This window comes from Manis javanica, chromosome 14, assembly GCF_040802235.1.
Source record: "Manis javanica isolate MJ-LG chromosome 14, MJ_LKY, whole genome shotgun sequence".
Lineage (NCBI taxonomy): Eukaryota > Metazoa > Chordata > Mammalia > Pholidota > Manidae > Manis > Manis javanica.
The window spans coordinates 6,533,406-6,545,508 of NC_133169.1; positions in this window are offsets into that span (position 1 = coordinate 6,533,406).

Below are 12,103 nucleotides of genomic sequence, written 5' to 3' on the forward strand. Positions count from 1 at the left end.
AGGGACTAGAGGCAAATGGAGGGGGTGGGTACACAGACCTGAGCAGGTAACGTCAGGATGATACTCTAAAAGGCCCAAAAGAGCTGCAAGGCCAGCCCAAGACTCCTGTAAGCAGTGAGGTCCCAGAGGCCAGCCACAGGGCCCTGCGGGTGCCTCCTTTCTCAGCTACATCCACAGCGTCGTAGCTCCACTTTCACCTAGATGCCACATTGAGGAGAATAAGGGAGTGTGTCAATTATCTACTGCTGTGGAACAAACCATCCAGTGTCAAGAATTTGGAAAAAGTTTAGTGGGGACAGCTTGTCTCTGCTCCTAAATCTCTGAAGACTTGGGGACTGAGGTGACCCGACGGTGGGGGAGGGGGCTGGAATCCTCTGGCATCTCATTCAAGTGTGTGGAGGTTATGCAGGCTGTTAGCTGGGATCTCAGCTGGGCCCGTCAGCAGGAATACCTACCTGTGGCCTATCCCAAGGCCTCTCTCCTACCTCACGTCTGGGTGGCTAGATTCCAAGAGAGAGTTTCACAAGAGAAGCAAGCAGAAGACAGAACTGTTTTGTTTCGTTTTGTTTTGTTTTGCTTTGTTTCACTTCCACCTTAGTCACAGGCTTGCGCAAATTCAAGAAGGGACAATATAGACTCCACCTCTCAATGGGAGGAGCGTCAATGCCACGTTTAAGAAGATAGTGTGGTGTGGAATATCTTGCTACAATCCTCTTGAAAAATTAAGAGGAATGACAAAAGCATTTGCCTGGAAGGACGGAGTTAATCCTCAAACACTATGTTTTGATTACCTATTTTTGTATTCAAAGAACTTCAAAATTTTGTGGATTAAAATAACAATATGTTATTTCTCCCATTTCTGCTGGGTGTTGGGGGCTCAGCTGGGCTGTTCCGAAGAGAGTGACCAGACTTCTTACATGGCAGCTGACTTCCAACAGGGAATGTCCCAACCAGGGCAGACAGAAGCTGCAAATCTGTTAATGCTACTTCCCAGAAGTTGCATATCAGTACTTCCATCCAATTCTCAGTCAGCGCAGGTCACAAGGCCAACCCCGATTCAAAGAGAAGAGAAATAGACTCCACCTGTTGAAGCATAATTGTCCAGGTCACATTGCAAAAGAGTTTATGGTTTGGAAGATATTGTTGTGGTCATCTTTGGAAACACAACCATTACTACTACTTAAATAAGAAGAAACTGAGAGATGTTTGATTGACTGGATAATTAGATTTTCCTCCTTTTCTCCTCATCTTATAGGATAGAGGCTTAAGAACAAGGTTAGGTCTGCTATAAAATACACTACATTTCCCCCCCTGCATACATTAGTGTAATGAGTAAATTGTGAGCTGCTACATATGTTAAAGTACTAATCTGCTCTAGAAAGAGTCTTAATATTAAGAAATGAAATTGGAGAACAAATTTGGATCAGAACGGAAATAGAAACATAATTACATAATTTTATTTTTGCTACTAAAGCTTTTGTACCTGCTTCTATCCCTCAGATGAATGCTTGCTGTGATTTAACAAACACCCCAAGGAGGGCCAAGTGATTGACTGAGACTTGTAAGCCTGATTCACTTGCTCTGCTCATCCTTTGCTCTCGTGCTAGTTCAGCCTACCGTCGAGCCTCACCGAAACTACGACAGAAGGCTCGACGAATTTCTGCATCTCCACAGTTGTCAGCTTCCAATCCATTCTCCGCTTGTGTATCTTAAAGATACGTATTTCAACAACTAAGAATATACCTTTAACATATACATACAAAAATCTTTGCATAACATTCTTGTTAGGGATTTCACTATAATATTTTTAGGTCCTTAAAGCTGGAAGGGAACTTAGAGAACAACTCTTTCACTTTAAGGATGAGAAAACTGAATCTCACAGAAGCTGAATAAGTTGCTCAGAGGTATACTGGTTAATAATTGGCATAAGATGGAACATGACTTCCTAATCTAGTGATCTTTTTATTCATCACATTACCTTTCATCTAAAGAGGGAAAACATATTATAATAATGCCTTATATTTTTATAACCAATATTTATACTTTTCAAACCTTTACTATTTTTAATCTGATTTTATCTTTACAACAACCCTGTGAAGTGGGCAGGGTATGTTATTAACCTCCATTTGTAAAATTAAGAGGGAGAGATACTGAGAGGCTTGGTTATGTGTCCAAGGCCAGCTAGTTGGTAACAGAATTGGATCTAAAATCTTTATTAAGCTACTCCATCAGGGCTTTAAAATTTTATTTTCCTTTTTAAAAACATTTTATTATAAAAGAAATATGTGTTAAATCAACATATAAATATACAATGAAACCCTCTTAAACAAGAATAACAAAACAAAACAGGCCATAAAGGAAGACATATTTAATTACCTTTTTAAAAAAACTAAGAAAAAGATACCATAAACTTTTTTAAAAATTAGAAACATGCTTTGAGAAATAATTCCCATGCATATGACTAATAGAGTATCTCTAATATACAGAGGGTACCTACAAATTGAAAAGAAAAAGAGATGAAGCAATTGAAAAATGAGCAAAGGGTATGAATAGACAATTAATAAAAAAGGAATTCCATGTAGCCAATAAACATATGTAAAGGTGTTAGTACTCAAGAAACTGGAAATTAAAAGAATAATGATACCTAATTTTCACTCATCAGACTAATGAAAATAAAAGAAGTGATAATATTCAAGTACTGAAAAGATGGAAGACAAAGGCACTTTTGTATCTCCGTGGGGGGAAAATTAATTACTGCATATTTGTCTTGCCAATGCGTTTCCACCCAGACATGTTCACTATGGATTCAATGAGACAGTGGAACATTCTTAGTGAGAAAGGGTTTATGACTAATATTATTCCCGCAGTGGCAGGTCAGTCACCAGACTCCCGTCCATGCAGAGCGAGTCTGCACGCAGCAAGCCGGGCTCTGCCTCTGGGCCCCTCTGCCCCCGCAGCCATCTCAGTCTCTGTCCCCAGTGGTGCCACCACTCTAGCCTCTGCTCTCCTCCAGCCTTGCAGCCCAGAGCACTGGGCAGAGCTCTTTATTTAGAGTCAATAGCAACGTATTGCCCACATGTATGTAGTGAGCAGGCCGACCAGGGCCAGGTGAGAATCCTGGCCATAGGAACCTTCACTTGCTCCACAAACTTTTAAAAAGTAATTCTGGGTAGGTGGAGCCAAGATGGCGGCGTGAGTAGAGCAACAGAAATCTCCTCTGAAAACCACATATACCTATGAAAATATAACAAAGACAACTCTTCCTAAAATACAGACCAGAGGACACAGGACAACATCCAGAACACATCCACACCTGCGAGAACCCAGTGCCTCGCGAAGGGGGTAAGATACAAGGCCCGGCCCGGTGGGACCCAAGTGCCCCTCCCCCCAGCTCCCAGCGAGAGGAGAGGAGTTGGAGCGGGGAGGGAGAGGGAGCCCAGGACTGCTGAACACCCAGCCCCAGACATCCGCACCAGAGCGCAGACACAGTGCATGCGTGGGGTCCTGGATACTAGGGAAACAGGGCAGCAGGACCAGTGAGCGGGTGCCTGAGGCCGACGCCGGAGAACAAAGAAATGGGAGCGGCCATTTCTTTTTTTTGTTTTTTCTTTTTGGCGAGTGCTTTTTGGAAGTCTTAAAGGGACAGGGACCCCAATACTAGGGAAACAGGGCAGCAAGACCAGTGAGCGGGTGCCTGAGACGTGTGCCTGAGGACAAAGAAAATTCTGCATTGTTTTTCTTTTTCTTTTTTTTTTTTTTTTTGCTGTTGTTGTTTTGGTTTGGAGACTGCTTTTTGGAAGTCTTAAAGGGGTGGGACAGGACATTTAGTCCAGAGGCAGGGAATCTGGGGATCTCTGGGCACTCTAACCCCCTGGGCAGCAGGGAGCATGGAGGCCCCTTACGGAGATAAATAGCCTCCCAGCCGCTCCCCCTCCAACAGGCCTCCACCATTTTGGAGCAGCACCTGAAGCCAGGCCACGCCCACCGCAACAGAGGAGATAAACTCCATAGCAGCCGGGCAGGAAGAAGAAGCCCTGTCTGTGCACAGCTGCCCAGCACAAGCCACTAGAGGTCGCTATTCTCCCAGGAGAGGAAGGGCACAAACCAACAAGAAGGAAAGCTCTTCCAGCGGTCACTCGTACCAGCTCTGCAAACTATCTCTATCACCATGAAAAGGCAAAACTACAGGCAGACAAAGATCACAGAGTCAACACCTGAGAAGGAGACAGACCTAACCAGTCTTCCTGAACAAGAATTCAAAATAAAAATCATGAACATGCTGACTGAGATGCAGAGAAAAATGCAAGAGCAATGGGATGAAGTCCAGAGGGAAATCACAGATGTCAGGAAGGAGATCACAGAAGTGAAACAAACTCTGGAAGGATTTATAAGCAGAATGGATAAGATACAAGAGGCCATTGAAGGAATAGAAACCAGAGAACAGGAACATATAGAAGCTGACATAGAGAGAGATAAAAGGATATCCAGGAACGAAACAATACTAAGAGAACTATGTGACCAATCCAAAATGAACAATATCCATATTATAGGGGTAGCAGAAGAAGAAGAGAGAGGAAAAGGAATAGAAAGTGTCTTTGAAGAAATAATTGCTGAAAACTTCCCCAAACTGGGGGAGGAAATAATCAAACAGACCACAGAAATACACAGAACCCCCAACAGAAAGGATCCAAGGAGGACAACACCTAGACACATAATAATTAAAACAGCAAGGATCAAGGATAAGGAAAGAGTTTTAAAAGCAGCTAGAGAGAAAAAGGTCACCTATAAAGGAAAACCCATCAGGCTATCATCAGACTTCTCAACAGAAACCCTACAGGCCAGAAGAGAATGGCATGATATATTTAATACAATGAAACAGAAGGGCCTTGAACCAAGGATACTGTATCCAGCACGACTATCATTTAAATATGATGGCAGGATTAAACAATTCGCAGACAAGCAAAAGCTGAGGGAATTTGCTTCCCACAAACCACCTCTACAGGGCATCTTACAGGGACTGCTCTAGATGGGAGCACTCCTAGAAAGAGCACAGAACAAAACACCCAACATATGAAGAATGGAGGAGGAGGAATAAGAAGGGAGAGAAGAAAAGAATCTCCAGACAGTGTATATAACAACTCAATAAGCGAGCTAAGTTAGGCAGTAAGATACTAAAGAGGCTAACCTTGAACCTTTGGTAACCACGAATTTAAAGCCTGCAATGGCAATAAGTACATATCTCTCAATAGTCACCCTAAATGTAAATGGACTTAATGCACCAATCAAAAGACACAGAGTAATAGAATGGATAAAAAAGCAAGACCCATCTATATGCTGCTTACAAGAGACTCACCTCAAACCCAAAGACATGCACAGACTAAAAGTCAAGGGATGGAAAAACATATTTCAGGCAAACAACAGCGAGAAGAAAGCAGGGGTTGCAGTACTAATATCAGACAAAATAGACTTCAAAACAAAGAAAGTAACAAGAGATAAAGAAGGACACTACATAATGATAAAGGGCTCAGTCCAACAAGAGGATATAAGCATTCTAAATATATATGCACCCAACACAGGAGCACCAGCATATGTGAAACAAATACTAACAGAACTAAAGGGGGAAATAGACTGCAATGCATTCATTTTAGGAGACTTCAACACACCACTCACCCCAAAGGATAGATCCACCAGGCAGAAAATAAGTAAGGACACAGAGGCACTGAACAACACACTAGAACAGATGGACCTAATAGACATCTATAGAACTCTACATCCAAAAGCAACAGGATATACATTCTTCTCAAGTGACCATGGAACATTCTCCAGAATAGACCACATACTAGCCCACAAAAAGAGCCTCAGTAAATTCCAAAATATTGAAATTCTATCAACCAATTTTTCAGACCACAAAGGTATAAAACTAGAAATAAATTCTACAAAGAAAACAAAAAGGCTCACAAACACATGGAGGCTTAACAACATGCTTCTAAATAATCAATGGGTCAATGAACAAATCAAAATAGAGATCAAGGAATATACAGAAACAAATGACAACAACACAAAGCCCCAACTTCTGTGGGACGCAGCGAAAGCAGTCTTAAGAGTAAAGTATATAGTGATCCAGGCACACTTGAAGAAGGAAGAACAATCCCAAATGAATAGTCTAACATCACAATGATCGAAACTGGAAAAAGAAGAACAAATGAGGCCTAAAGTCAGCAGAAGGAGGGACATAATAAAGATCAGAGAAGAAATAAACAAAATTGAGAAGAATAAAACAATAGCAAAAATCAACGAAACCAAGAGCTGGTTCTTTGAGAGAATAAACAAAATAGATAAGCCTCTAGCCAAACTTATTAAGAGAAAAAGAGAATCAACACAAATCAACAGAATCAGAAATGAGAATGGAAAAATCGCGACAGACTCTACAGAAATGCAAAGAATTATTAAAGACTACTATGAAAACCTATCTGCCAACAACCTGGAAAACCTAGAAGAAATGGACAACTTCCTAGAAAAATACAACCTTCCAAGACTGACCAAGGGAGAAACACAAAAGTTAAACAAACCAATTACGAGCAAAGAAATTGAAATGGTAATCAAAAAACTACCCAAGAACAAAACCCCAGGGCCGGACGGATTTACCTCGGAATTTTATCAGACACACAGAGAAGACATAATACCCATTCTCCTTAAAGTGTTCCAAAAAATAGAAGAGGAGGGAATACTCCCAAACTCATTCTATGAAGCCAACATCACCCTAATACCAAAACCAGGCAAAGATCCCACCAAAAAAGAAAATTACAGACCAATATCCCTGATGAATGTAGATGCAAAAATACTCAATAAAATATTAGCAAACAGATTTCAACAGCATATCAAAAGGATCGTACACCATGACCAAGTGGGATTCATCCCAGGGATGCAAGGATGGTACAACATTCGAAAATCCATCAACATCATCCACCACATCAACAAAAAGAAAGACAAAAACCACATGATCATCTCCATAGATGCTGAAAAAGCATTTGACAAAATTCAACATCCATTCATAATAAAAACTCTCAGCAAAATGGGAATAGAGGGCAAGTACCTCAACATAATAAAGGCCATCTATGATAAACCCACAGCCAACATTATACTGAACAGCGAGAAGCTGAAAGCATTTCCTCTGAGATCAGGAACCAGACAGGGATGCCCACTCTCCCCACTGTTATTTAACATAGTACTGGAAGTCCTAGCCACGGCAGTCAGACAAAACAAAGAAATACAAGGAATTCAGATTGGTAAAGAAGAAGTTAAACTGTCACTATTTGCAGATGATATGATATTGTACATAAAAAACCCTAAAGACTCCACTCCAAAACTACTAGAACTCATATCGGAATACAGCAAAGTTGCAGGATACAAAATTAACACACAGAAATCTGTAGCCTTCCTATACACTAACAATGAATCAATAGAAAGAGAAATCAGGAAAACAACTCCATTCACAATTGCATCAAAAAGAATAAAATACCTAGGAATAAACCTAACCAAAGAAGTGAAAGACCTATACCCTGAAAACTGCAAGTCACTCTTAAGAGAAATTAAAGGCAACACTAACAAATGGAAACTCATCCCATGCTCATGGCTAGGGAGAATTATTATCATCAAAATGGCCATCCTACCCAAAGCAATATACAGATTTGATGCAATCCCTATCAAATTACCAGCAACATTCTTCAATGAACTGGAACAAATAATTCAAAAATTCATATGGAAACACCAAAGACCCCAAATAGCCATAGCAATCCTGAGAAAGAAGAATAAAGTAGGGGGGATCTCACTCCCCAACTTCAAGCTCTGCTACAAAGCCATAGTAATCAAGACAATTTGATACTGGCACAAGAACAGAGCCACAGACCAGTGGAACAGATTAGAGACTCCAGACATTAACCCAAACATATATGGTCAATTAATATTTGATAAAGGAGCCATGGACATACAATGGCGAAATGACAGTCTCTTCAACAGATGGTGCTGGCAAAACTGGACAGCTACATGTAGGAGAATGAAACTGGACCATTGCCTAACCCCACACACAAAAGTAAATTCAAAATGGATCAAAGACCTGAATGTAAGTCATGAAACCATAAAACTCTTAGAAAAAAACATAGGCAAAAACCTTTTAGACATAAACATGAGTGACCTCTTCTTGAACATATCTCCCCGGGCAAGGAAAACAACAGCAAAAATGAACAAGTGGGACTATATTAAGCTGAAAAGCTTCTGTACAGGAAAAGACACCATCAATAGAACAAAAAGGAACCCTACACTATGGGAGAATATCTTTGTAAATGACAGATCCGATAAAGGCTTGATGTCCAAAATATATAAAGAGCTCACACACCTCAACAAACAAAAAACAAATAATCCAATTAAAAAATGGGCAGAGGAACTGAACAGTTCTCCAAAAAAGAAATACAGATGGCCAACAGACACATGAAAATATGCTCCACATGGCTAATTATCAGAGAAATGCAAATTAAAACTACAATGAGATATCACCTCACTCCAGTAAGGATGGCTGCCATCCAAAAGACAAACAACAACAAATGTTGGCAAGGCTGTGGAGAAAGGGGAACCCTCCTACACTGCTGGTGGGAATATAAATTAGTTCAACCATTGTGGAAAGCAATATGGAGGTTCATCAAAATGCTCAAAACAGACCTACAATTTGACCCAGGAATTCCACTCCTAGGAATTTGCCCTAAGAACGCAGCAATCAAGTTTGAGAAAGACAGATGCACCCCTATGTTTATTGCAGTACTATTTACAATAGCCAAGAATTGGAAGCAACGTAAATGTCCATCGGTAGATGAATGGATAAAGAAGATGTGGTACATATACACAATGGAATACTACTCAGCCATAAGAAGAGGGCAAATCCCACCATTTGCAGCAACATTGATGGAGCTGGAGGGTATTATGCTCAGTGAAATAAGCCAAGCGGAGAAAGAGAAATACCAAATGATTTCACTCATCTGTGGAGTATAAGAACAAAGGAAAAACTGAAGGAACAAAACAGCATAAGAATTACAGAACCCAAGAATGGACTAACAGGTACCAAAGGGAAAGGGACTGGGGAGGATGGGTGGGTAGGGAGGGATAAGGGGGGGAAGAAGAAAGGGGGTATTAAGATTAGCATGCATGGGGGGCAGGGATAAAGGGGAGGGCTGTACAACACAGAAGACAAGTAGTGATTCTACAACATTTTGCTATGCTGATGGACAGTGACTGTAAAGTGGTTTATAAGGGGGACCTGGTATAGGGGAGAGCCTAGTAAACATAATACTCTTCATGTAAGTGTAGATTAAAGATAAAAAAAAGAAAGAAAGAGAAGGGGGATAACTCCCTGATAGGATAAAATGAACTGTAAATCAATGATTAATGCATGCTTTAAATATCCTTAATTTTGATTACTTAAAGGGTGTCAGATGATCGGCTATGGAGGTACACTTTTCTGATAATATTCCTTTCTCTTAAAAAAAAAAAGCAGTTCCTGTGTGGTTACCTCCAATGAGTTCTACACAATGGTATAAAGGGCATATCAAAGTATGGGCAAAGGGTCTGTTTGTGTTTATACAGAGGATCAAAGCCTAATTTGGCTACACAGAAAATGAACTAAGATACAATATGAAGAAGGACTTCCAACATCAGCACTCTCTGGAAGACTCATACCAGAAGATGATCATCAAAAAACCTCCACAAAGATCCAGGTGATGCTGCAGTTGTAGCTGCATCCATCCCACCATTTCCTGGACTTGCCATTGGAATGAAGAAGGACATATCTAAGCTGGCCTGTGCATACAGTAAAACAACAAACTTGACTGGATCTATACTGTTGGAACTCAACCAAGAATTAGGAGAAGTGCAAGTTCTAGCACTCCAAAATCTTATGACTACAGACTATCTACTGTTAAAAGAACATATGGGATGTGAACAGTTCCCAGGAATGGGTTGTTTTAATTTGTCTGATTTCTCTCAGATTGTTCAAGTACAGTTGAACAATATCCATCGTATCATAGACAAATTTTCACAAATGCCTAGGGTGCCTAACTGGTTTTCTTGGCTTCACTGGAGATGGCTGGTAATTATAGATCTGCTTTGGTTATGTAACTGTATTCCTTTTATGGTAATGTGTGTGCGCAATAAAGTTAGTAGTTTAAAACCTATACATGCTTAAGTTACTCTACAAGAAGATATGTCAAAGAAATAATCAATCCTCCCATGTTTTCTTCCATCTGCTACCTCTATAGCTTTTTTTCTTCCTTCCTAATTACAACCCTTAAATAGAATTCGTGCCTCATATCGAATTTACCAAGTATCATAATTCCTCCAAGTGGTAAAGATACCTCAAGACAAATGCTGGGCATAGAAACCACAGGGCATAAATCTGCAAAGACGTAAAAAAAACTAACCTTTTCAAACAATATGGTTTCTCTCTCACTTACCAACTTTACATTTCCCTGTATGGCCCCGGAAGATGACTGGTTAGCCAGAGATGGGTAAGATTCCTCAAGGGAGGAACAACCTAAAACAGGCACAGTTACAGGGGGGCCATCAGGTGAGAACTTGGGGATCAACAGAGGTGAGGCTTAGAACCTCACCCCCCCTGTTTTGAGAGAAATCTTCTGCACCCGTGGATGTTTTATTGCCCTTGTCTAGCTTGGATTAACACATAGTCTACAGGCACACACCTGATCATCTACAATTGCTCTCTTACAACACTAAACTATGTTTTCTACCTTTATCTTGCATCTACCTACCACTTTAGCATTTTATTAAAAATAAAAATGATAATGATAATAAAGGGAGAAATGTAGGATCCACATATAAATCAAGTATAAAAATCAAACAAATATTCATATTTGACCTGATTGTTTATAGTTCATAATGCGTGATCAAAACCGAAAGTTTCTGTGATGACTGCCCTTGTACTGTTCACCATGTAAGAACTTATTCACTATGTAAGAATTCATTCAACATGTAAGAACTTGTTCGTTATGCTTCAGAAAATTGGAGACTGACGAGAATTAGGCTTGGGGTGGATTAATGATTGTGCATTGAGCACTGACTCCCCTCTACAGAATTTTACTGTTGTTAACAACCATTTGATCAATAAATATGAGAGATGCCCTCTCAAAAAAAAAAAAAAGTCCATGCATTTCTTATTCCAATCTTAAGAAAATATCTTCTTAGAAATAGACTACTGGGTTAAGAATAAATCCATTTTTTTTTCAAATTAGAAATATCATCTATATTATGTTTAAAAGTAAATATACATTACAAAAACCCTAACCAATATGGAAGGATGTGACAGAGGGATGAACAATGCAACATTGCTGACTTTGAAGATGGAGGAAGAGGCCATGAAGCAAAGAAATGTGAGCAGCTCTAGAGGAAGGAAAAGGCAAGGCAACAGATTCTCCCAGGGGATGTCGGGAAAAGAACCAGGTCTTGCTGACACCTTCATTTTTTAAACCTGTGTAACCCATTTTGGACTAATGACTTCAAAATTGTAAGATAATAAATTTACATTGTTTTAAGTTACTAAATCTGGCATTTTGTTAAGGCGGAATAGTTTATATTGTCATTTGTGGGTAATACATTTGTTTATCCATTCACTTTGTTGACAGACATTTGTATTTTTTTTCTAATTGTGTGTAATAAATAAAGTTGCTGTAAACATTTAAAAAAAAGTAATTCTGGAAATATAAACTAAAAAAATAGAATATATTCACTTTTTCCCAGCAACTCTACATTTAAGAATCTAAGTTACTGGAAAAAAAAAAAAACATCAATAAAACCAACTATATGAAGATGTCTAACATCTTTTCTACCAAAAAGGTAGAAAAATCTTGAATACCCATCCACAGGACAATGTCTCAATAAATCATAGTGTGTCTCCACTACAGAACGTTAGGCAGCTGTTTAAAAGACTGAGATAAATGTGTTTATACTCATGTGGTTCTCTTTTATTGAGTATTTGTGATTCTTTTTGACTATTTAACCTCTGAACATACTCCCTGTGGTTGGGGCACTCCTACCACCTCCACTT